Here is a 25,852-nt window from a genome sequence, read left to right as displayed (position 1 = left end):
CACTGGTTTATCTGACATTTTGGTTATCCAATCTGGCCCTGGTCCCAATTCGATGGGATAAACGGGGTTCTACTCTCCTCGTGAGCGATCATTTGATGCAAGTGATCTGCTGCTGGTGTTACTCCTTGTGGAAAAGCACAAATTGCAAAACTGATGGGAGGGGCCTTCTGAGGTGGTAGGGAGGGGTCACGCTGTTACCTGCAATGTACACAGGCCCCACAGCCGGAATGCACCTCGGACTGTGCATATAAACAGGTTAAAAGTGCATCACAATAGTGAAGCCATTGTCAAGATGATATTCTGTGCATAGGATTGTAAAACAGCCCCTTTTACTGATCTGAGGCCCGAATGCCATAGGGATATCTCACTCGAGAGCATTGAGGTGTTTGAAGAGGTCACCCTAACTGAAAAGACAGAGGTCATGGCTGTGCTGCAACTTCACTGGCAAGAATTATCAAGCAGGCCAGGCCTGACTCACAAAAGTTGCCTAAGATTAACACTGTGAGATCACAACCTGCATACCACAGAACTGGTACATTGCAGCAGCAAGTTTATAAGGAGATGGTAAGGCTGCTGGACAGGGAATAATTAAAGAGTCAAACAGTTCCTGGGATGAGGAGGTGGTTTTGCTGATGTTTACAGGGAGCTCCTCCCGAGTCTCGGGTCAGAATGGGAGAGAGCATGAAGGGGCTTGTTTGAAGATTTAACAAGGGAGTGATGGAGGCTAGCATCATGGGCCACGTAACTGCGAACATTCTGTGGCCTTAGAACAGGGGTGGGGAAACTGCCCCATCTGCAGGCACCGCCCCTGAAGCTCCCATTGGCTGTGGTTCCCAGTCAATGGGAGCTGCAGGGGTGGTGCTTGGGGCACGGGCAGCGTGTGGAGCCTCCTGGCTTTCCCTATGCATAGAAGCCGGATTGGGGATGTGCCGCTGCTTCTGAGAGCCACACGGAGACATGGCACTCGTGGTTTTTTCCTTTCTTATCTGGACTCTCTGCAATTTGTCCACATCTTTCCTGAAAAGTGGTGCCCAGAACTGGACACAATACTCCAGTTGAGGCCTAATTAGCGTGGAGTAGAGCAGAAGAATTACTTCTTGTGTCTTGCTTAAAACACTCCTTCTCTTACCTCCATATTACAAGTGACAAACAGAGGGAAAGGGAGACTAAACCCAGGTTTTTTAAAGGTATTTAGGCCACATAAATCCCATTGATTTCAAAGGGAATTAGGAACTGAAATCCCTTTAAAAAATCTGGCCCTAAGTGATTTGCTCTAGGTCACAAAGGAAGTCTGCAGTGGAGGCAGAATTTAAACTCAGACCCCTCAAGTCTTAGGCGAGTGCAATAACCTCTGGACCATCCTTCCTTTCTACCGTGTCTGTCTAATGACGTGTTTCTGTCTATCTAACCCCAGACATAACCATGTCACTGTCTATCTATCCCCATAGAAAAACATCTGTCTGTCTAGTGTCGACCTGTCTGTCCCCAAACAGAACCATCTGTCTGACTATCAATCTATAAAAACACCTCTCCATGTACACCTCCCTTTATTTAATTGTACAGTGATTTTAGGTGGGGGCTGTGGGAACTGAGATAATAGCAGTGGCAAATGGAAATAATTACAGTCTATCTCCTCTTTATATCATCTGCTAAGTTAACCAGTTCAAAAGGTAGTGGAACAAGCAGGGGGAGATGCCTATATTGCAGAAATCACATATCAGTGCATAAAGGAGAAGCTGTAACACAGTTACTTTACACTGTTTTTCAAGGGAAATGGTGCATTCCTTCATTATCTGGCTCAAGTTCCATTTCCATATTGTTTTCTCCTGTAAATCACATGATAGAAATTTCTGCATATTGACTTAATGAGTGAGAACTAGCTCATATTTGTACTCTAGTACTGATCAGAAAAACCAGTCCCCATATTTACATACAGCGAGGAATAATTTTCTGGTGTATTGTCCTCCTCAGAGCATCCTTCACCTCCTTGTTCCTCTGGCTGTAGATCAGGGGGTTCAGCATGGGGATCACAAGGGTACCAAACACAGCCACCATTTTCTCCCAGTCCACTGAGCTGCCAGACAAGGGTCATAAATATGTAAAGATCAGGGTCCCATATAAGATGGAAACGACAGTCAGGTCAGAGGCGCAGGTGGAGAAGGCTTTGTGCCTTCCTGCCATGGAGCGGATCCTCAGGATAGCAAAGATGATGTAAATGTAGGAGATGAGGATGGTGAAAATGGTGCCTATTGTTTCTATGGCTGCAAAGATGAAATACACTAGCTTACTGATAAAAGAACAGGAGTACTTGTGGCACCTTAGAGACTAACAAATTTATTAGAGCATAAGCTTTCGTGGGCTACAGCCCACTTCTTCGGATGCTGTAGCCCACGAAAGCTTATGCTCTAATAAATTTGTTAGTCTCTAAGGTGCCACAAGTACTCCTGTTCTTTTTGCGGATACAGACTAACACGGCTGCTACTCTGAAACCTAGCTTACTGATGCGAAAGTAAGAGCAGGAGATTTCTTGGAGTGGGTGAATATCACAGAATAAGTGATCGAGGACATTGGAGTGGCCAAAGGACAGACTGAATACAGTACACGTATGCACAATGGCATTGACACAGGCGCATAGGTAAGAGCCAGCCATCGGCTGGACGCAGACTCTCTTGGACATGATGACATAATAAAGCAATGGGTTGCAGATGGCCACATAGCGATTGTATGCCATCACAGCCAGGAGGCAAAGCTCATTGTTGGCACAGAAGGAGAAGAGGAAAAACTGAACCACACACCCAGGGAAAGAAATGTCTTTACTCTTCGCTAGGGAACTGACCATCACCTTGGGGGCAATCACAGAGGAGCAGACAACATCTAAGAGTGACAAGTTTTGGAAGAAAAAGTACATGGAGCTGTGGAGTTGGGAGTCAACCGTTATCAGCACGATCATCCCGACATTCCCTACCAGGGCGCAGAAATGAATGGCAAAGAAGAACACAAAGAGGATGTTTTGCAGCTTTCAACTGTCTGTTATTCCCCGGAAAGTGAAGCCAGTCACGGTGGTGCAGTTCCCCGGAGCCAATTCTCCTGTCACTGCGCTCTGTGCCAAAGAAGAGGCAGAGGAGGGTAGGGGATAGAAGCAATGGGGACCACACAAATAAATCTGATGTCCTGTGCAGACTCGTGTTATCTCTTAAGATATCCCTAAATGGAAATATAATTTAGTCATGGATTCCAAAGCCTCTGGTGGGCACAATCCAAAGTGGATGCAGAGCACTGGGGGAAAAGGTTTTTGAAAAGCCAACTTTGCTGTTTATCCAAGAGTTCAGAGTATGGGCTGTACGGCTTGTGCTGTAGCCCATGGTCTTTAGCAAGTTCACAAATAGAAATCAGTGCCCCTCTGTCCATTTCATCGCAGGCAGGCAGGTGGGGATGGAGGGGTTCAAACACCACTTGGATCAATGCTCTCCATCCTGGCTCAGGCTTTGTTTGGTTTCCTTCATTGCCCCCGCCCCCAATCCTGGTAACTTATTCTGGGAAGTTTCTCAGTCAGCCTGAATTCTCAACGGCCTTTCAGGAGAACTGGGAGTGGAAACCTGCTAGGGCCTCCATAATAGCCAGGTCCCTAACAAATTCAGGGCTCACTTTGACTAATTTGAAAACCCTCTGGCCTTGAAATTGGCCAATGTCACCATTTCAGATGTTTCCATCTGACATTTCAGGGTATTGTAACCATTGTTTTATTCTCTGTTTCCTGGTTTCCTCATGTTACAACTGGCTGTCATTCTGGAAGGGGCCTTTTAGTGAATTACTAGAAGCAATTAGGCTTAATATGGTGCTAAGTGTGTGGTATTTCAGGGCCCGTGAAATAGAGGCCAGATTAGGAGATCGTATTGTTTCACAACCGACGCGTCTATGAAAAACTCAGTGTGGGGCGAGGAACAGATTCTGCTGTTTTACTGGGTAACCTGCTTACTCCCCAGAATCAATAATGAGCAAGTGGGGTGATCCGGGGTGCAGCTCAAACATCCAACCGGGCTGGCCAGGGGCAGACATCAGGCCTGCAAGGGAAAGGTGAGTGTGGCAGTGACTTTACAAAGGCCTTTGGCAGGAACTCAGCCTATTGGGCAAAGATGATGAGGCGGCTGTGACCTCACAGAGCTCCCTTGACAACAACCAGGCAGGACAGGGATGTGGGGTAGGGGAAACCTCTGAGACACCTGTAGCCTTGCTGCAGCAAGCCTCCATCTCGTGGTCTCTCTGTGAAGACCAAGAGAGGATTGGTGGGGAGGAGATTCTTTGTGAGTTTTTTCATTTCTCTGTGGATTTTGTCAAAAGAAGTCATCATCTGTGTAGAAGGTAAGAAAAAATATAAGCTCTATGTACAAGATGGGGGATTCTATTCTGGGAAGCAGCGACCCTGAAAAAGACTTGGGGTCATGGGGGATAATGAGCTGACCATGAGCTCCCAGTGGGACGCTATGGTCAAAGGGGCAAATGTGACCCTTGGAGCCGTACATAGCAGAATCTCAGGTAGAAATAGAGAGGTTCCATATCTCTGTATTGGGCAGTGGTGCAACCACTCCTGGAAAATAGTGTCCACTTCTGGTGTCCACAGTTTGAGACAGATGCTGATAAATTAGACAGTGTTCACAGAAGAGCCACATGAATAATGAAAAGATTAGAAAACATCCATCGTGCTGACAGAGTACAGGAGCTCAATCAAAGAGAAGGTTAAGCGGTGAGCCTAAGGGAACAAATATTTACTAATGGGCTCTCCGCTTTAGCAGATAAAGGTTATGAGCCGACAATGGCTGCAAGCTGAAGCCTAGACCAATTCACACTAGAAATAAAGCAAGCATTTTTAACATCAGGGTTTGGAGCAATTCAACGAGGGTTGTGCTGGATCCTCCACAACTGGCCTTTTTTTTAAAATCAAGATTGGGTGGTTTTCTAAAAAATCCGCTCTAATTCCTATGGGAATTATTTTGAGGGAAATTCCATGGCTGATGTGAAACAGAAAGTCAGACCAGAGTGGTTCCTTCTGGGCTTGGAATTTATGAATCTGTGACTCGCTGGGGGCGTTCGAAGTCTGTCCCTTTTTGCTTCCCTCTTCCTCCTTCCCTCTTGTCTCATATTCTCCTTTCTCTTCTTCCATTTCTTTCTGCTGATCTTCTTCCTGGGATCATGTAATTAAAATCTGCATCATCATGGAAATGAACAAGAGGACTGAGGTGCCATGGCAACACTTATTTGGACATTTGCTAACATGAGAATGCAAAATTTTGTAACCTTTTAATCCTTTTTTAAAAATCTTGACTTTGTATTTCCTAATTATTTTATGGTTTACTTTATTGATGAAAGCAAACTTAAGTAACGTTAAATGAAGGGTTTTTTTGTTCGTTAATTTCCTTAGCTTTTTTTTTTAATATATAATAGTTTTTCTTTCTATGTGCTGTTTAAACAATGAAGTTCTTACTCATCTGTTGTTTTCAGTATATATTTTATTGCCATTCTTATCTTTGTGAAGGTCCCTTTTTCTGCACCGTACCACAGTACAAACCCAAATGAGCACAGCAGGAGGCTTATCCTAGTTATCCAAATCTGGCCCTGTTTTATTACAAACTTCCTTTCTGTGATGATGTTCTGGTAATAAGGGGGCAATCAGTTGTCAAAGGTAGCTGTTGCCATGGCAGCCAGGTTGCTAGTCATTCTCCCCAAGTATGCAAATGAACTGGAGGGAGGGAGTGCTGAGTGGTGGATTATCTCTGATGTCACAATGCTACTGCTCAGCCAGCACCAGGTGGCAGCAAATGTGCAGTGTGTATGAGGAGAGGAGGGGAACAGGCTTTCCCAGTCCTCCTGTTTCCTCAAATTTCCTAAAGAAGCCAACAACATAACTACACAGAATTCACATTCATGATGATTCCACACACATGATAATTAGTCGCTGAAATTTGATTGAAGTTCCGCATGGCATGTTTAGAAACAAGGGTTCCAAAAAAGGAGGGACCTTGTAAAACAGAAAATGTTGATGTTCTGGTGTATTTGTAGTTGTGTTAAAACTGAATACTGTGACTTTAAATTTTGGGCAGGTTTTCTTGACGTGCTTGCATGCTAGGGAGCTCAGTAGGGCAGCACACAATAGGGGCTTAGCAGCAGTCAGTCAGCAGGTACCCAGTGAGTTGTGCCTCTCTGTTATAGGCAGTAGCCTACTTTCTCTCCCTCTGATTTGGGGGTTCTTATGTATTATTGTTCTGGTCTTAATAAACAAATTAACAAGATATTGCAAACTTCCAGCAAGAGTATTTTATGTTTTCTCTAACTTGTCTGCTTGTGTGCCACAAAACATAAAAGACACAATCTCATAAAAATTAAATAAAATTCTGAAGCCAAAAGTGCTGTTGAAAGAAAAAAAAATGCAAGTTTTCTAGCAGAACATTTTTTTCAGCTGGGAAATGTTGATTCCTTGCAATTGAGACATTCCCTGGGAACACGTCCATCTCAATGACATGTTGTGTGGTGGGTTTCCCGACCAAAATGGGAGAGTGGGAGAGTTCAAAGGTTGTTGTAGGGGGGTCACAGCATTGCCTCCCTCACTTCTTTGCTGCCTTCAGACCTGTGCTCGGAGGGGAGCAGCCACAGTGGCATAGCCAGCTTCTAAGAGGAGGGGGAGCAAACATAAAAAAGGCGCCGATCCTTGGCTCCTCGTCTGGCCACGCCCCCCTTGGCTCCTCCTCCGGCCGCACTGCCCCTCCTCCCCATGGCTCCTCCGGCCCTGCCGTGCCACCCCCGTGACCCCCCACTTGCTCCTCCGGCCGCGGCTGCCGGCCGCCATGCTGCGCCCTCCCGCTCCTCCGGCAGTGCCCGCCGCCCCCCCATGGCTGCCGACCACGCTGCGGGCTGCCAGCCTGCGCCCGTCCCCCCTCGCTTCTCCGGCCGCGGCTGTCAGCCACGCTGCGGGCCACATGCTGTGCCCCCGCTCCTCCGGCCGTGCCCCCCCCGCTCCTCCGGCCGTGCCCGCCGCCCCCCCATGGCTGCCGGCCTCGCTGCCGGCTGCCAGCCTGCGCCCCCCCTCACTCCTCCGGCCGCTTTTGGAAAGGCGGAGGAAGTGGCTGCTTCCCCTGCACTCCGCTAGCTACGCTATTGAGCAGCCACCAACCTTTCTGAAGCTAGAAGAGGTTACCAGATGTGGAGGTGGCTCCAGCTGCAGCCACAGGGGTCAGAAACCCTGAGCCCGGGCACCCAGAGATGTGGCTGAAGCAGAAGCTGCCAAGGCTAAAGCCCTGAACCCAATGACAGGCTGATGCAGTGCACTTGCTTCTGCACTGCCTCTGGAGGTGCATCTGATATCCCCACAGAGAGCAGCCATACAGAAGAAGTCCTGTCCCCATCCCAGAAGAGAAACAGCTAGGAGGCCTCATAGACTCATAGACTTTAAGGTCAGAAGGGACCATTATGGTCATCTACTGGGGTGCTCCTGGTTGGGGGGTTCCCAGCAGGACTGGGAGATTGGATTTCATGGGTCAGCGCTAATTCGATCTAGCCAAGAAAGGCACAACAAGAACCAATGGCTGTCAGCTGAAGCCAGAGAAATTCAAATGAGATGTAAGGCACACATTTTTTACAGTGAGAGAGACTAGCCACTGGAACAAATTACCCAGGGAAGAGGTGGATTCTCAGTTTCCAGGTGTCCTCACATCACAACTGGTTGTCATTCTGGAAGGTGCCTTTTAGTGAATTACAACAAGCGACTGAACTTAATATGGTGTTAAGTGTGTGAAATTTCATAGTCCGTGAAATAGAGGCCGGATTAGGAGATCGTATTATTTCACAACCGACCCCTCTATGAAAAACTCAGTGTGGGGCGAGGAACAGACTCTGTTGTTTTATTGGGTAACCTGCTTGCTCCCCAGAATAAATAATGAGCAAGTGGGGTGATCTGGGGTGCAGTTGAAACATCCAACCGGGCTGGCCAGGGGGAGACATCAGGCCTGCAAGGGAAAGGTGAGTGTGGCAGTAACTTCACAAAGGCCTTTGGCAGGAACTCAGCCTATTGGGCAAAGACGATGAGGTGGCTGTGACCTCACAGATCTCCCTTGACAACAACCAGGCAGGACAGGGATGTGGGGTGGGGGAACCTCTGAGACACCTGTAGCCTTGCTGCAGCAAGCCTCCATCTCGTGGTCTCTCTGTGAAGACCAAGAGAGGATTGGTGGGGAGGAGATTCTTTGTGAGTTTTTTCATTTCTCTGTGGATTTTGTCAAAAGAAGTCATCATCTGTGTAGAAGGTAAGAAAAAATATAAGCTCTATGTACAAGATGGGGGATTCTATTCTGGGAATCAGCGACCCTGAAAAAGGCTTCGGGTCATGGGATATAATCAGCTGACCATGAGCTCCCAGTGGGACGCTATGGCCAAAGGGGCAAATGTGACCCTTGGAGCCGTACATAGCAGAATCTCAGGTAGAAATAGAGAGGTTCCATATCTCTGTATTCGGCACTGGTGCAACAACTCCTCCAATATTGAGTCCACTTCTGGTGTCCACAATTTGCGACAGATGCTGATAAATTGGACAGGGTTCACATGAATGATGAAAGGATTAGAAAACATCCATTGTGCTGACAGACTACAGGAGCTCAATCAAAGAGAAGGTTAAGGGATGAGCCTAAGGGAACAAATATTTACTAATGGGCTCTTCGCTTTAGCAGATAAAGATTATGAGCAGACAATGGCTGCAAGCTGAAGCCTAGACCAATTCACACTGGAAATAAAAAGAGAAGCATTTTTAACAGTCAGGGTTTGAAGTAATTCACCCAGGGTTTTGTTGGATCCTCCACAATTGGCCTTTGTTAAAATCAAGATTGGGTGGTTTTCTAAAAAATCTCCTCCAATTCCCTTGGGAATTATTTTGAGGGACGTTCTATGGCTGATGTGAAACAAAAAGTCAGACCAGAGTGGTTCCTTCTGGGCTTGGAATTTATGAATCTGTGACTGGCAGGGAGCATTTGAAATTTGTCCCTTTTTGCTTCCCTCTTCCTCCTTCCCTCTTGTCTCATCTTCTCTTTTCTCCCATTTCTTTCTGGCATGCCATGAGAAGGCAGCAAATCACCAGAGAGAAGTCCATAAGTGGAAAGAACTTGAGATGAGACTAAGGTTAAAGGCCACCATAGATGATCAGCATCAAAAGAAGATTGCATCAGTCTCTTTACTGGCAAAATGTTCTGAAAAGGCTCATTGCCATTGTGAGAGTGCTTGCTACCCAAAACCTAGCACCGCGTGGCACTTCAGATCAGCTGCATGTGCCAAACAATGGAAACTTCCTTAAAATTGTGGCACTGATGGCTGAGTTTGATGCTGTATTCCAGGAGCATCTAAGAAGAGTCACCACGCAAGAAATGAACACACCCCACAACCTTGGAAAAACAATTCAAAATGAAATCATACAGTTACTGGCAACAAAAGTCAAACAGAAGATTGTGGCAGATCTGAAGTCAGCAAGATATTACTCTGTTATTCTGGACTGCACACCTGACATCAGCCATATGGAACAAATGACTTTAATGGTGCGTTTTGTAACAACAACAGAACCTAGTGAAAATGTCCCTGCAATTTATTGGCATTGATGATACTACAGGAGCTGGTATGACAAATATGCTACTTAAAAAGCTGGAAGATACGGGAATTGCGATAGCTGACATGAGAGGTCAGGGCTACGATAATGGGGGCAACCTGAGAGGAAAGAACAGAGGATTGCAGATACGGATCCGAGAGTTAAACCCTTGAGCTTTTTTTGTCCCATGCAGTTCTCATTCATTGAACTTGGTGGTCAGTGATGCAGCATCAGCTTCTAGTGAGGCTGCTGTATTTTTTAATAAAAGAACAGACGTACTTGTGGCACCTTAGAGACTAACAAATTTATTTGAGCATAAGCTTTCGTGGGCTACAGCTTCCTTCATTGGATGAATAGAATGGAACATATAGTAAGGAGATATATATACATACAGAGAGCATGAAAAGGTGGCAGTTGTCCTACCCACTGTAAGAGGCTAATTAATTAAGATGAGCTATAATCAGCAGGAGAAAAAAAACTTTTGAAGTGATAATCAAGATAGCCCATTTCAGACACTTTGACAACAAGTTGTGAGGATACTTAATATGGGGAAATAGATTCAATGTGTGTAATGGCTCAGCCATTCCCAGTCTCTATTCAAAACTGAGTTGATGGTGTCTAATTTGGATATTTGAGACCCCTGACCTAGACCAATAGATAATGAAGAACGGCATAGGGGGGTTATCAGAGTTGTACCCACAGACTTAACACGTACACCACAAGGAAACTTATGTGTGTACATTCATGTAATCAATACCCACATATGTACTAGCCTATGGGGTAAGTGTACCCTAACATTTCTGTGGATGAGGAATGAAATTTGAGCATAAGAGGAAGGATTTCTGGCACTTGTGCCCTGTGAAAGAGGTGACCCACCTCGCTATCTTCATCTTCAACTAACTATCAATGCTATTCATCCACGATGGCTATTAACTATGAGTAGGCCGGACTTATTTTCTTTTCAAACTTTAAGTTCCAAGGGGACTAGGCTAAGCTTTGTTTCCCCAAACTTTTGTTCTTAGTTTTATTTATTAGGTTTTAATTTTAAATTTAAGTTGGATAAGTAAAGTCCAAGTTAGCTTTGACAGCTCTTTGCATTAGTTTCCTCTGCACACCTCTGCAAGAGGTGAGAAACAGGAACCGCCAGAGGAGAGGTCCTGTGTCTTTCAACACCAGGTTATCAAGACAGGGTGTGAGTATATTAACCAAAGTTTTGCAGCACATAATATTGTATTATCATCTGTATCTCTTGAATAACAGCAATGCAATTGTAACTTTGTAACTCTGACTATTTTATCGTTTACTTATTATTTCATTGATTTTAATAAAAAGTCAATATGACTATATCTGTCTCTGTGTGAGCTTCCTGTAATACCCCCATAGGTCCTTTGTAAATTCTGCGGAGCCTGATTCGGGACAAGAATTTTTATCTTCTCATCAAAGAGATTGGCGAGTTTAAAACCCATACTAATTAAAATTAATAATTAATATTATTAATATTAGTAATTAAAATTATTTAAAAATAAATTACATCAATATTATTAACACACCCTAGATCAGGTTACAGGGAGAAGCAAACAAACACAAAGAACCTCATTTTTAAGGAGGTTTTTGATATGTAAACAAGATGTGAAAGAATACACTTGTCTACCTTACAGCAAGATCTCTCTTGAGGGCTCCCAGATGAACCATGAAATGGTCAACCACACTTGTTCCAGAGCAATTCTAGCTTTCCCAGCCATACCACAGAGAAAGAAGATACGAGGAGAAAAAAATGTGCAAAAATATTTTTGCAAAAAAGAAAGAATTAGATTAGGTAGGTAGCGTATGTTGATTGCTTTGTGTGTCACTGCCTGCTTCTGTGAAGTGCTGAGCATCCATCATTCATATTTGGCCAAATTCATAAATCTTATTCGGGTGTAACTCAGGTAAAATTCTCAAAAGCGTAGATAGTTCTTGGAAAACATCCACTTAATCTGCATCAGCAATCAAAAACGCTAACAGAATGTTAGAAACCATTAGGAAAGAGATAGATAATAAGACAGAAAATAACAGAATGCCACTACATAAATCCATGGATTCATAAATCCATGGTACGTCCACACCTTGAATACTGTGTGCAGTTCTGGACACCCCATCTACAGAGAAAGGCAACAAAAATGATTAAGGGTATGGAACAGCTCCCATTCGAGAAGAGATTTAAAAACTAGGACTGTTCAGCTTGGAAAAGAGATGACAAAGGGGGAATATGACAGATTTCTGAAATCATGAATGCTGTGGAGGAAGAGAAAAGGGAAATATTATTTACCCATTCACACAACACAAGAAGAACTAGGGATTATTTGATTAAATTAACAGGTCTAAAACAAACAAGCAAGCAAACAAACAAACAAAAGGAAGTACTTTTCACCCAACACACAGTCAACCTGTGGAACTCATTGCTAGGGGATATTAAAATTCACTAATTGTATTTTAAACATCTTGAACATCACAAATTAGCCACCTTCAGTGAGGTTCATGTGTTTTTTCATTGATTCCAAGGTCAAAAGAGACCACTGTGATCATCTAGTCTGATCACCTCTAGAACACAGGCCAGAGAACTGCCCCAAAATAATCCCTAGAGCAGAATTAAAAAAAAAAAAACAAAACTAAATCCAATCTTGATTTAGAAATTGCAAGGTTTGGAGGCACCACCACAACCCTTGATAAATTGTTCCAATGGTTAATCATCCTCACTATTAAACATTTACACCTTATGCAAATTAAGCAAAAGAAAATTAAGTTAATTTACTTTTGCATTTTCCAAGAAAAAGGATGACGGTCACAGAAATAGATGGAGGAAGAGGATAGGGGCTGTGGAACTGTTTAAGGGTTTGTCAGCATTCCCCGCCCCCCCCCCCACACACACACACTCTGAACTCTGGGGTGCAGATGAAAGGACCTGCATGAAACATCCTCTAAGATTATATTCTACCAGTTTAGGTTAAAACTTCTCCAAGGCACAAATTCGTTTCCTTGTCCTTGGACAGTATTGCTGCCACCCACAAAGTGATTTACACAAAAATTCAGGGAAGGGTCACTTGGAGTCCCTATCCCTCCAAAATATCCCCCCAAACCCCTTTACCCCCTTTCCTGGGGAGGCTTGAGAATAATATACCAACCAGTTGCTTTAGCAATGTGAGCACAGACCAGACGCTTTGTCTTCAGGACACTGAAATCAATCAGGTTCTTAAAAGAAAAACTTTATTTATAAAGAAAAAAATAAAAGAATCGCACCTGCAAAATCAGGATGGAAGGTAACTTTACAGGGTAACAAAAAGATTTAAAACACAGAGGATTCCCCTCTGCTATCAGCTTCACAGTTACAAAAACAGGAATAAAACTCTCTCTATAGCATAGGGAAATTCACAAGCCAAAACAAAAGATAACCTAACACATTTCCTTGCCCTACTTACAATTTTTATGGTTTAGATGGGTTATTCCAGGTATATCTTCAGGAGATATTGTACCTGCTTCTACCGTCCAGACAGAGAACAACAAAAGAGAAGAACAAACAAATCCTCTCCCCCCCCCCCCCATTTGAAAGTAACTTCTTTCCTCGTTGGTCCTTCTGGTCAGGTGCCAACTAGGTTATTTGAACTGTTTAACCCCTTACAGGTAAGGCAATCCAGTACAGCTGCCAAGGAGGGATTTTATGCTACTGCATACATAAAGGTTGCTATCCTTCCCCCTATATATATATATGACAGGCTTCTTGGAGAGGAGGTCAGGGCTATGAGTGAGGGAGACTCTTCTGCATGAGGCCAGGGGCTGCAAGGGGCATGAGAAGTGTGGGGATATTGAACACTGTTAAAATTATAAGCTATCACTTTAAGTATGAGGAGTTTTCTGGTCCTGCTTGCAGGCTAGGGGGCCCTGAAATTAGTGTGTGATCTGGGTCTAGAAAAGTTAGTCTGCAGATAGCCTGTGTAGAGAAAGGTGGGGTGCAGCCTGTTTTGTCTCTCTCTCTGTTTTATATTCTTGTATTTTGGTTCTGGATTCCAAAAATAAAGCAATGCCATTTTACAACCTTCCAGCAAGAGTATATTTTGCTTTTATCTAGCTTCTCTTTGTGTATGACATGAACATAAACAGGAGAATCTTAACTACAAAGACCGCTGCAGGTGGCTCTGTGAGCAATAGCTAGATATGGTCTGATTTATTCCTCAGTAGAAAGAATTTCTGGCACAGATTTTGGGGCCGTTGTTGTTTGTTTTGTTTTGTTTGGGTTTTTGTGCCCTAGATATGTGAGGTTACATTTCAAATGGGAATGTGACTCCAGAACCCAGCCAGCATGCTCCAAACTGAACTGAATTGAATTCCATTGGCTTCAGTAGAGTCATCCCAGAGATGGACTTGGCCCCCTCAGTCTCACACTGATGGGCAGTAGGGATGTAAAATTTCTGGAAATTTTAATGGCATGGGGGAAAAAACGTTTTGTTTGGGGGGGAAATGGAAATTTTCTGAAAACTTGAAATATCCACAGTTACTTGCTTATGAAAACTAATCTTAATTTACTTCTTTGAAAATGAAAAATGTATTATGTATAATTTAATTAGCACATCAAAGTACTTGACATATGTATGCAATAAAGAAGTAAACATTATTTAGTTTTGATACAAATCATAATATAAAATATGCCTAGTATTAGGGATAGAGCTGCAGTTGTATACTAAGATTCTAATGTGTCTTTTTTGCCTAATGGCAAATAGAAAAAATATATATAATGTTGCAAATAGAAAGCATCAATATTGTTATAAACAAACAGGAAGGTTTGTTCCTTTGGTCTAAAATATGATATGTACATAGACCTGACCTGACATTACCATGTAGAAACTCAAGTTTCTAGAGAAAAAGCTCAGAAAATGAATATTGCTATAATGTAATTAAAGCACAATTATTAAGACCCAACAGTAAATTCGGCTATGTATCCAAACTTCATAGTAATACCAGATTATTTAATAGTGCATTATCATCATGCATACAGAAACTGTCATAACTGTAGACAAAACTAGCTGTCCTATGAGCCAGTAAAATATAACTTAAGACAGTTACTAATATGTACTTGGAAATGGTAGTGTAGCTCAAGTTTTTCCTTTTTTCCTTCCTCTTTCACTGTTCATCCTGAGAGAAAATATTTCCTATAACAGTTTCTTTTCAATTTTCCCCCAAATTTCCAGTTTTTCCATACTGGGTCCCAAAAGTTTAAGGTTTTTTTCCGAGACAATGACACATCTAGGAGGCACATCCAAATCAATTACTGTCTCATCATTCCAGCTCCCAGAATCCAGGCTGCAGATGTATTCTGCTTTGTCAGAGGCCTGGACATACTTGAGCTTCAGCGAGAAGTTCCCATGATTCATTTCTGTGACGGACAGCTCCGTTCGACCCTGATGTCAGTCCCCTTGTGTTTCTGCCCATATTCCTCCACTGTAGGAGACCTCATGGATTAATACTGATGGTGCAAACAGCTTCCACTGCACTTTGAAGCTTCCACTTAACTTAGTGACTGAGAGCTGGCATGGAAGGCTAACATCTGCTCCAATGACTCCAATAACAGAGTTGCTAGGAGGAAGGATTCTATAGGGAGCTGTCAGGAGAGAGCAATACACATGTTCTGTGTGTCAGATAGTTGCCTATCAAATTCCCCTCGGGGCACACTTCCCACTCTGCACTGCAGAAAATTCTATATGGAGCTACATATAGAGCTAGAAATACATAATACATGGGGGGAAAAACAACCTATGTTAAAAGAATGCTCAGGGTACAAAGTCAAGCATGCAAAAGTTAGGAAATACAAGAATGAAGGTTGCCCATGCACCCCCAAACTCTGCCCTCTGATGCATACGCATGATTAATTACAAAATTATATACAATGTTTAGCACAGGACTCATTCAATGCATGCCGTGCTCTTTTCTCTCCATGCTCTTAGCAGTCATCCTCACTGCCTGGGGACCCATTCATGGAGTCAGAGGGCAGCAGGGGAGTGAGAGGAAGTTTCTTGATTCCCAAGGGCTCAAGGAGCAGCAAGAGGGGGCAGGGCTGCACAGAGATTTTTTGGGGCCTGTAACTAAATATGAAATTGGGCCACTCCCCATTCCAAAGAAATTACCAAGGGTGCAAAAACACTGAGGGGAGGCCCCAGTGGTGGTGGAGTTTGGAGAGTGAGCCCACCCCACATTACTGCTGGTTCCTGTCCCGTGGGGCTGAGCCTGGATCCTGACTCCAGGCTGTGTGAAGTGGTGTGCGGCTAGCAGTGCCAGTCTGGTTTGGTGCAGCCATCGCTCATGATGGAGGGGCAGCTGGACCAAACCTGAGTGAGCAGTGCAGCAACCCCACGTGCGAGGTCACAACATGACTGGACCTAGTCGCCCGCCCTATCATGAGGGAGGGGAGGCTGGGCCAAATGGGAGAGGCGTTGCCACCCTGTGCACCAGGTTGCAATGCCACTTGCTTTGGGGGCCCACTCAGACAGGGGGCTAGGACAAACTACCCCCCGTGGGCGGCTCTGTGGGGGGTTTCTTTCAGAGACAGAGTCATTTAAGAGAGAGGTGGAATCGCCTGCCAGATTTCACTTGATTCAGGCCCCAGCTGTAGAACAGGCCCTCAGGACTGAGTGACACATTTATTCATGTTTTCTGGCCCATACCTGCCAGTTGCATTTCCCATGGGGATTTGACACAGTAAATAATCCTGATGCTTTAATCACTGGGACACCCAACTCCCAGATCACCCCTGTTACAATACTACCGACTTCACTGGAATTGGCCCCGGGATGGATTTGGCCTCTCCCAGTCTCCCATTTCCAGACAGTAGAAGATTAACGATTACCTTGGTGTAAATCAAGAAGCTACTTCACTGACCTGCCACATCCAGTTCAATGTAGGCTTCTCCATGCCGGTCTGAGACATCAACCTGGCAGGCATATTTCCCTTTGTCAATTACGTGGATTTTCATGCATGGGAACAGAGAGGGTCCTTGCAGGATGAGTATGGTTCAATTGAGTCATAGCCTGATGGGGGAAATGGAAGATTATGGCAAGAAGTACAGTATAAAAGCCTAGACTGACAGATATACATATGTGCATAGCACTTTTCCATCCACAGATCTGAAAGTGCTCTATAAAGGAGGTCAGTATCATTATTCACATTTTGAGGAGGGGTAAACTGAAGAATAAGGAAGGAACAAACTCTTCAACAGTCACCGAGCTCAGGAACAGAACTTTGCTCTTCTGAGTCATATTTCAGAACCCAATCTAGTGGCTATACTCTGCTGATTGCTAGATTTGGGGGAAGATTTATGGACTGTGTCATACTGTGGGTCAGTCTAGATGACCACACTGGTCCCTTCTGACCTTGGAATCTCTGAATAAGGTCTGTTTGGCTATGTAGTGTCAGACTAGCCTCTGCACATCGGGAAGAACAGGGCAAAATAGCTCTCACTGTGCTGAGAATAGAAAAGGTTAGCTCTCATTTTCTGAAATGAAAACTCCTATTCAGAACAATAAAACAAAATACATAGGCCCAGAGCTGTTAATGCCAGACCATTTAGTCTGACCTCCTGTGTAACCCAGGCCTAAATCAAGCCCAATAGCTTGTGCATCTCTTTTTATACAGATGCCAAATCCTGAAATAAAAATGTCAAGTGATGGAGAATCCACCACAGCCCCTAGTTCCAGTGATTATATACCCTCACAGTTACAGATTCTCATCTTATTTCTAGTTTGAATTTTCTACGTTCAGCTTCCAGCTGCTGGATACTGTTCTGCCCTTGAATATTAAAAAGGCTTTTGCTATCACAAATCTCCCTGCGTTACTTAGATATTTATGGATCACGGTCAAGTAACTTCTTAACCCTATTTTCATAATGCAAAATAGATTGAGCTCCTGAAGTCACTCATTGTACGGTGTGTTTTGCAGAACTCAAACCCATCATTTTGGTGCTAGTAATTTTTTCCATTCCTATGTACTGATTAATTGCCTCTTAAAATTTGTCTGACACAGAATTCTCATTACCTGTAGCCAGGTGGGGTATTTGTAGAAAAATCAATATCTGAATAGTTGTCACTGAAGGAAATAAGGAATCCATCACTGAGGAGGAGCTGGGAAAGTGACTTTCAAATCACCAGCAGGACATCAAGGGTTCAACTTCCAGGGTCAGATCATGTCAGTATCCTTTAGTCAGGAAATGCAAACCATGAAATGACAGCAATGAGTTTAGATGATAGCTCCAAACATTAGCAAGAACATAAAGAGAATGTTGCAGAAAGAGCCCAGTGAGTTTAAAGGGAATTTTACCTCCACAGGAACAGGATTGGGCCCAGTGTCTTGACACACACACTGAGCAAACGTACAATTACGGCAGGCACTTAAGGGTCTCCCAGGGGAGTGTGCTCACCACAAGGCTATAGAGTCAGTCTCTCGCTGGCTAACTGAACATTTAATTGTTTCATCCACAGTGGAAGAGCTTCAACAAGAGAGCCCCACTCTAGAATACCCAGTAGCCCACTGGTGAGGGCAGTTACCTGGGTTCACATCTCTACTACAAATCAGATAAGGTGGGTACTTGAACTTCAGTGTCCCACAACCCCACTGAGTGCTCTTATCACTGGCCTATTGGCCTTCTCGTTCATGTTTTTTTGTGGAAAAGGGCTTCCTGGCTTGGGGACCTAGTTCCAGGTGAGAGTTGACAACTCAGCATCCCAAGTGGATATAGGAGACTCCCCCCGCCCTGGAGTTAAGGCAACTAACTATCTTTGAGTGAGGGGCTTTGACCATCCCCTCTCCTCAGCACTTCCTCCTGCTAGCCTAGCCAGCTCCCCACTCAGCTTGCTGACTTTTGAGAATCCCATTCCTACGTGCCTCTCTCTCCCCCTGCAATGTGTAGGGACCCTGGGCAGCTCACACAGGCCTGAGGATCCCACTGGGCAGCAGGGCACCTAGCAGTTAGGTGCTGCAATGCTGAGCCGATTTCCTGATGCTATTGATTCTCACACACTTTCTGCTCATCAGGGCAATAAAGTTACACCTAAAGGTTGCTTTTGTTCAGAGTCTGATTCAAGCAAAAATGTTTTCAAGTTGCAATGATTATGTATTTGCATAATTAAGGAATATATTCCTTCTTCCCTTCCAACATCAATTCCCCATGTCTAAAAAGAATAAGCATTATTTGTGAGGCTTGATTCTCCCCTCACTGACACCCATGTAAATCAGGAATAACTCCACTGAAGTCAATAGGGTAATACTGGCATAAAATAGACAAAAGCAGGAGAAGACTCAGACTGATCTTTCTCTCTGGTTTCCATTTGTACTTTTCACAACGAGGAAAGGTTTCATCTTCCACATTTGGTGAAAGATTCCCCAGAGTTGAAGAGCTTTGTGTAAGCTCAAAAGCTCGTCTCTCTCACCAACAGAAGTTGGTCCAGTAAAAGATATTACCTCACCCACCTCGTCTCTCTAATATCCGGCAACCTACATGGCTACAATTCCATTGCATAAAACAATTAAACAATACTCAATGAATTTATCTTAAAAATACAGGACAGATTCTGGACACATTTATTGTACCAACCCTCCAAGCATGGAGTGCTTGCATGATTTAGTATATGGTTTACGTATAAAAATCCCAGATGGGTGAATAAAGCCATTCAATTATCAGTATTAAGCTTTTTCAAAACACTCCTTTGATTAGAAACAACCATCCTTCTTCATGCTGCTTAGTCTCTCCGGTTGAAAGAAAAGTCTTAAATTCCGTGCAATGGAAACACAACACACTTGAAACCAAACATCACTGTTACCTACCAATGGCAGTAATTCTCCGTAATGCAGATTTAGACCAGGAAACATCCGTTTTTCATTTCCAAATTAAGACAGACAGATGGGTTCATTGCTGCAAATAGGATGAATTTATTTTCTGTTTTAACTGTAATTTGATCTTACCTAGACAATAGGACCCAGTGATACACCCATCACACCCTCTGTTCGGCATGTGGTTCTGGGGAACCTCTGAGCCTTTCGGGATATCAGTTATAGCAGGCTGGAGAATTTACTATCATATTCTCATATGCATATAGCTATCTATTAACCAGACACCAGCAAATCTGAAAATAATTTTCTTTGAAGAAGATACAGGTAGACTTGATGTCATCTGAATTAGTGACATGCTAGGGTGGGTTAAAATTGGGATCTGCTTCTACCCACAAACATAATTCTAAATATTAATTATAAATTCTAGTGATAATAACAACAGTATAATGCAGGCATCTTAACTGTTCTTTATTTAAGACTGTCATGGTGGTTCTTTATTTAATCCCTTGTTTGTTGGTTGGGTTGGGTTGTTTGTTTATTTGTTTTTGCCTTTCTCTGCAGGATGGATTATCTACTGGCATCATTTGGGCAACTCACGTAATCAATTCCCTGCCATTGTAGGGGCCTTAGGCATAGTTAGCCCCTCGATCTCTCCTTGTCTCGCCGGAGATATACAATAGTTTAGTCTCCTGAGGACTGAAATGCTTTAGTCTAACCAAAGTTATTGGGCTGAACACAGAAGTAACTGGGTGAAATGTGACGGCCTCTGTCACAGGAGGCCAGGCTAGATGATCTAATGATTCCTTCTGGCATTAAGTTCTATGAAACTATGAAATTTACCAAAAAAGCCAGGGTCCCCTGTATCTAGTGTATTGTGACTGAAATTATAACCCACAAACTGTGTGTAAAGACTCAATTTTCTGAGGATTTTCAAGTAGATATATTAATTCAATTAAGTGGAACTTAATTAAACACGAACCTTTGGAGATTTGGTGTATTTATTTTTAGATGATAAGGTTTATGGAGCCTTTCTCGGCAGAGAACCACAGTCCCCAAAGTGCCAAACTATAAAATGTTGGCTAGGCTTCAGTTAAAGAAACTAGTTTTTAATGAAATTACTAACAATTGGTATATCTCAACAATCTGATTATACTCAGCTAGATCAATAACATGGGTCATTCTGAAGCTATGTCTTTGTTATGTCAGAAGGAACTCAACCAGTCGTCTTTGTTCTTCTCAAGTTAATATACATGCTGCAATTCTGTTGGTTGCATACTTGTAGCCAGAGAAGAATGATTGTGCTGGAGGGCATGCAGGAAAAATTTTACATTCCTCATTGTGAAAAAGACCTTTTGAATTTTTTGGTATCAGAGGGGTAGCCGTGTTAGTCTGGATCTGTAAAAGCAGCAAAGAGTCCTGTGGCACCTTATAGACTAACGAACATATTGGAGCATGAGCTTTCGTGGGTGAATACCCACTTCGTCGGCTGCATGGGACCGTCATGCATCCGACGAAGTGGGTATTCACCCACGAAAGCTCATGCTCCAATACGTCTGTTAGTCTATAAGGTGCCACAGGACTCTTTGCTGCTTGAATTTTTTGGTTGCAATCAGGAAGAGATATTCATCAGAGCAGGGAATTGAACAGAAGTCTCGCACCACATCTAGCAGGCTGAAGAGGCCTCTGTGTGACTTTCTCAAATTCTCCTGTTGGAACTGCTCCACTGTGTATAAATAATTAACTATTGAGTGGGGACAGAAAAAGGCTGACTTTACTGCCTAGTGGTTAGTGCACTCACCTGGGAGGTTGGGGGACCTGGGTTCAAATCCCTACTCTAATGAATGTTTAATCATTTATACAAAGTGGAAGAGCTGCAGTGGGAGAGATGGAGAAAAATGGACCTCAGAATACTCAATCGCCTGGTAGTTAGGACACTCACATCGGAGAGCTGAGTTCAAGTCCCAGGTAGAGCCAGGACTTGATCCTGGTTCTTCCATATCAGGTGAATCTGGGACATTTGCTACAATGGGGATGGTCTGTCTCTGGTTCTGAGCAGAAATTCCACCCTGGACTGTCAAAACTGCCACTCATATGACAGTGGTGCTACCACTGCTCGAATACTGTACCCAGTTCTGGTGTCTGCAATTCAAGAAGGATGTTGATACATTGGAGAGGGTTCAGAGAAGAGCCACAAGAATGATGAAATAGAAATCCTGCCCTATTGTGATACACTCAAGCTGCTCAATCCATTTATATTAGCAAAGAGAAGGTTAAGGGGTGACTTGATTATAATCTATAGTTACCTACACAAGTAACAATTTTTTTAATAATGGGCTTTTCAGTCTAGCAGAAGAAGGCATAACATGATCCAGTTGCTGGAAATTGAAGCTGTACAAATTTAGACTAGAGAGACGGGAGTAAATTTTTAACAGTAAAGATAATTATCCTTTGTAAAAATTTACCAAGGTTCATAGTGGATCCTCCATCACTGACCATTTTCAAATCAAGATTGACTGTTTTTCTAAAAGCTCTGCTCTAGGAATTATTTTTGGGAAGTTCTATGACCTGTGCTGTACTAGAGGTCAGTCTGGCTCTACAATGTAGAAATTTGGCTCCATTTCTCTTTGGTGCATTCCCTCCCCAGCCAGCCCCAATCTCCTGGGGAGTCAGGAGACACCTGGCTCCTGTTCCCACCTCCATGGGCCTGGTTGCCAGAGCAACACAAGATTACAGGGCCTTGCTGAGACACAAGAGCTCACTGTGGATAGCTATATCTGATCGCACTGGGGGAAGCTGGGAAAAGATCGGATGGAGTAAAAAAGGGACCTGGCCCCTGCCCCTGCAAGGGAATAATCCCCCAAATGTGAGGCGATTCCTCCTCAGGAATCCCCCTCAGCCATCCATGTCAGGCATCATCCCCTCCCTGAGGTGTCAGCCCCAAGCCCCAGTGCCACCAGTGTCTGGCCTATCACAGAGTTGCCAACTCTCAAAATATTATCACAGCATTGGGTTTTGGAGGAGGTGGGTTTTGTTGTTGTTGTTGTTGTTGTTTTTTTTTTTTTTTAACATCTGGCCAATAAGTGGTATTTGTCATTTGATGAAAATTCATAGAATCATAGAATATCAGGTTTGGAAGGGGCCTTAGGAGGTCATCTAGTCCAACCCCCTGCTCAAAGCAGGACCAATTCCCAACTAAATCATCCCAGACAGGGCTTTGTCAAGCCTGACCTTAAAAACCTCTAAGGAAGGAGCTTCTACCACTTCCCTAGGTAACCATTCCAGTGATTCACCACCCTCCTAGTGAAAACGTTATTCCTAATATCCAACCTAAACCTCTCCACTGCAACTTGAGACCATTACTCCTTGTTGTGTCCTCTGCTACCACAGAGAACAGTCTAGATCCATCCTCTTTGGAACCCCTTTTCAGGTAGTTGAAAGCAGCTATCAAATCCCCCCTCATTCTTCTCTTCTGCAGACTAAACAATCTCAGTTCCCTCAGCCTCTCCTCATAAGTCATGTGCTCCAGCCCCCTAATCATTTTTGTTGCCCTCCACTGGACTCTTTCCAATTTGTCCACATCCTTTCTGTAGTGGGGGGACCAAAACTGGATGCAGTACTCCAGGAGTGGCCTCACCAGTGTCGAATACTGGGGAATAATCACTTCCCTCGATCTGCTGGCAATGCTCCTACTAATATAGCCCAATATGCTGTTAGCCTTCTCAGTAATGAGGGCACATTGCTGACTCATATCCAGCTTCTCGTCCACTGTAATTCCCAGGTCCTTTTCTGCAGAACTGCCGCTTAGCCAGTAGAACCAAAGTGAATAAATGTTTCCCATCAGAGAATTACACACAGGTGCAGGTTCAAGTTTTACAGAGGTAGTGAGCAATGTCATAAAAAGTATATCAAAATGGTAACAGAAAAGAATCATTCCTTGAGGTCTAGCCAGATACATGTTAAAGAGAAAGCAGACAGCAGAGAACAACCTGGGACATCCATGATCTTAAAGCTTCAATTCAATATAATGAAAAACCAAACGCTCACTTCTTGTTGTGTGGTGCCCAAAAATGGACACAGTACTCCAGATGAGGCCTCACCAATGTCGAACAGAGGGGAATGATCACGTCCCTCGATCTGCTGGCAATGCCCCTACTTATACAGCCCAAAATGCCGTTAGCCTTCTTGGCAACAAGGGCACACTGTTGACTCATATCCAACTTCTTGTCCACTGTAACCCCTAGGTCCTTTTCTGCAGAACTGCTACCTAGCCATTCGGTCCCTAGTCTGTAGCAGTGCATAGGATTCTTCCGTCTTAAATGCAGGACTCTGCACTTGTCTTTGTTGAACCTCATCAGGTTTCTTTTGGCTCAATCCTCTAATTCGTCCTATCCCTACCCTCCAGCATATCTACCTCTCCTCCCAGTTTAGAGTCATCTGCAAACTTGCTGAGAATGCAGTCCACGCCATCCTCCAGATCATTAATGAAGATATTGAACAAAACTGGCCCCAGGATCGACCCTTGGGGCACTCCTCTTGAAACCGGGTGCCAACTAGACATGGAGCCATTGATCACTACCCATTGAGCCTGATGATCTAGCCAGATTTCTATCCACCTTATAGTCCATTCATCCAGCCCATACTTCTTAAATTGCTGTCAAGAATACTGTGGGAGACCGTATCAAAAGCTTTGCTAAAGTCGAGGAATAACACATCCACTGCTTTCCCCTCATCCACAGAGCCACTTATCTCATCATAGAAGGCAATTAGGTTAGTCAGTCACGACTTCCCCTTGGTGAATCCATGCTGACTGTTCCTGATCACTTTCCTCTCCTCTAAGTGCTTCAGAATTGATTCCTTGAGGACCTGCTCCATGATTTTTCCAGGGACTGAGGTGAGGCTGATGGGCTTGTAGTTCCCCGGATCCTCCTTCTTCCCTTTTTTAAAGATGGGCACTACATTAGCCTTTTTCCAGTCATCCGGGACCTCCCCCGATCGCTATGAGTTTTCAAAGATAATGGCCAATGGCTCTGCAATCACATCCGCCAACTCCTTTAGCACCCTCGGATGCAGCGCGTCCGGACCCATGGACTTGTGCTCGTCCAGTTTTTCTAAATAGTCCCGCACCACTTCTTTCTCCACAGAGGGCTGGTCACCTCCTCCCCATATTGTGCTGCCCAGTGCAGCAGTCTGGGAGCTGACCTTGTTCATGAAGACAGAGGCAAAAAAATCATTCAGTACATTAGCTTTTTCCACATCCTCTGTCACTAGGTTGCCTCCCTCATTCAGTAAGGGGCCCACACTTTCCTTGACTTTCTTCTTGTTGCTAACATATCTGAAGAAACCCTTCTTGTTACTCTTAACATCTCTTGCTAGCTGCAACTCCAAGTGTGATTTGGCCTTCCTGATTTCCCTCCTGCATGCCTGAGCAATATTTTTATACGCCTCCCTGGTCATTTCTCCAATCTTCCACTTCTTTTAAGCTTCTTTTTTGCGTTTAAGATCAGCAAGGATTTCACTGTTTAGCCAAGCTGGTCGCCTGCCATATTTACTATTTTTTCTACGCATCGGGATGTTTTTTCTCTGCAATCTCAATAAGGATACTTTAAAATACCGCCAGCTCTCCTGGACTCCTTGCCCCCACATGTTATTCTCCCAGGGGATCCTGCCCATCAGTTTCCTGAGGGAGTCAAAGTCTGCTTTTCTGAAGTCCAGGGTCTGTATTCTGCTGCTCTCCTTTCTTCCTTGTGTCAGGATCCTGAACTCGACCATCTCATGGTCACTGCCTCCCAGGTTCCCATCCACTTTTGCTTCCCCTACTAATTCTTCCCGGTTTGTGAGCAGCAGGTCTAGAAGAGCTCTGCCCCTAGTTGGTTCCTCCAGCACTTGCACCAGGAAATTGTCCCCTACACTTTCCAAAAACTTCCTGGATTGTCTGTGCACCGCTGTATTGCTCTCCCAGCACATATCAGGGTGATTAAAGTCTCCCATGAGAACCAGGGCCTGCAATCTAGTAACTTCTGCTAGTTGTCGGAAGAAAGCCTCCTCCACCTCATCCCCCTGGTCTGGTGGTCTATATAATTCAGATGCAAGCTGCCTAGGATAAACGATGGTGAGAGACCTAGTTGGAAATCTGCCCATAACCTCCTTCCAAAACTACCCCATTATGGAAGATTGGACCCCATAATTTTTCCTTTTACTAGAAACTGCACTACTCAATCTGACTCTTTGAAGAGAATTTTCCCCAGAACAAGCCTCTGTTAGGGAATTACTCTGCATAATTGCTTCCTCAAGGATCTGTGCCACATAAAGTGCATCCCATAATATTTTCATATGGAGTTGCACCCCACATCTGTCCATTAGAGGAATTATAACCCAAAATCTGAAGAGTTTGTT

General features: G+C 43.9%; 1 pseudogene; it reads right to left on the bottom strand.

Moving 5' to 3' along the window:
* Nucleotides 1-1,926: 1,926 nt before the first annotated feature.
* LOC135893052 (olfactory receptor 5J3-like) lies at nucleotides 1,927-15,015 on the bottom strand (annotated as a pseudogene).
* Between the last annotated feature and the right edge of the window lie 10,837 nt (nucleotides 15,016-25,852).

Source organism: Emys orbicularis, chromosome 21, assembly GCF_028017835.1.
Source record: "Emys orbicularis isolate rEmyOrb1 chromosome 21, rEmyOrb1.hap1, whole genome shotgun sequence".
Lineage (NCBI taxonomy): Eukaryota > Metazoa > Chordata > Testudines > Emydidae > Emys > Emys orbicularis.
This window is presented reverse-complemented; position numbering and strand designations above follow the sequence as displayed.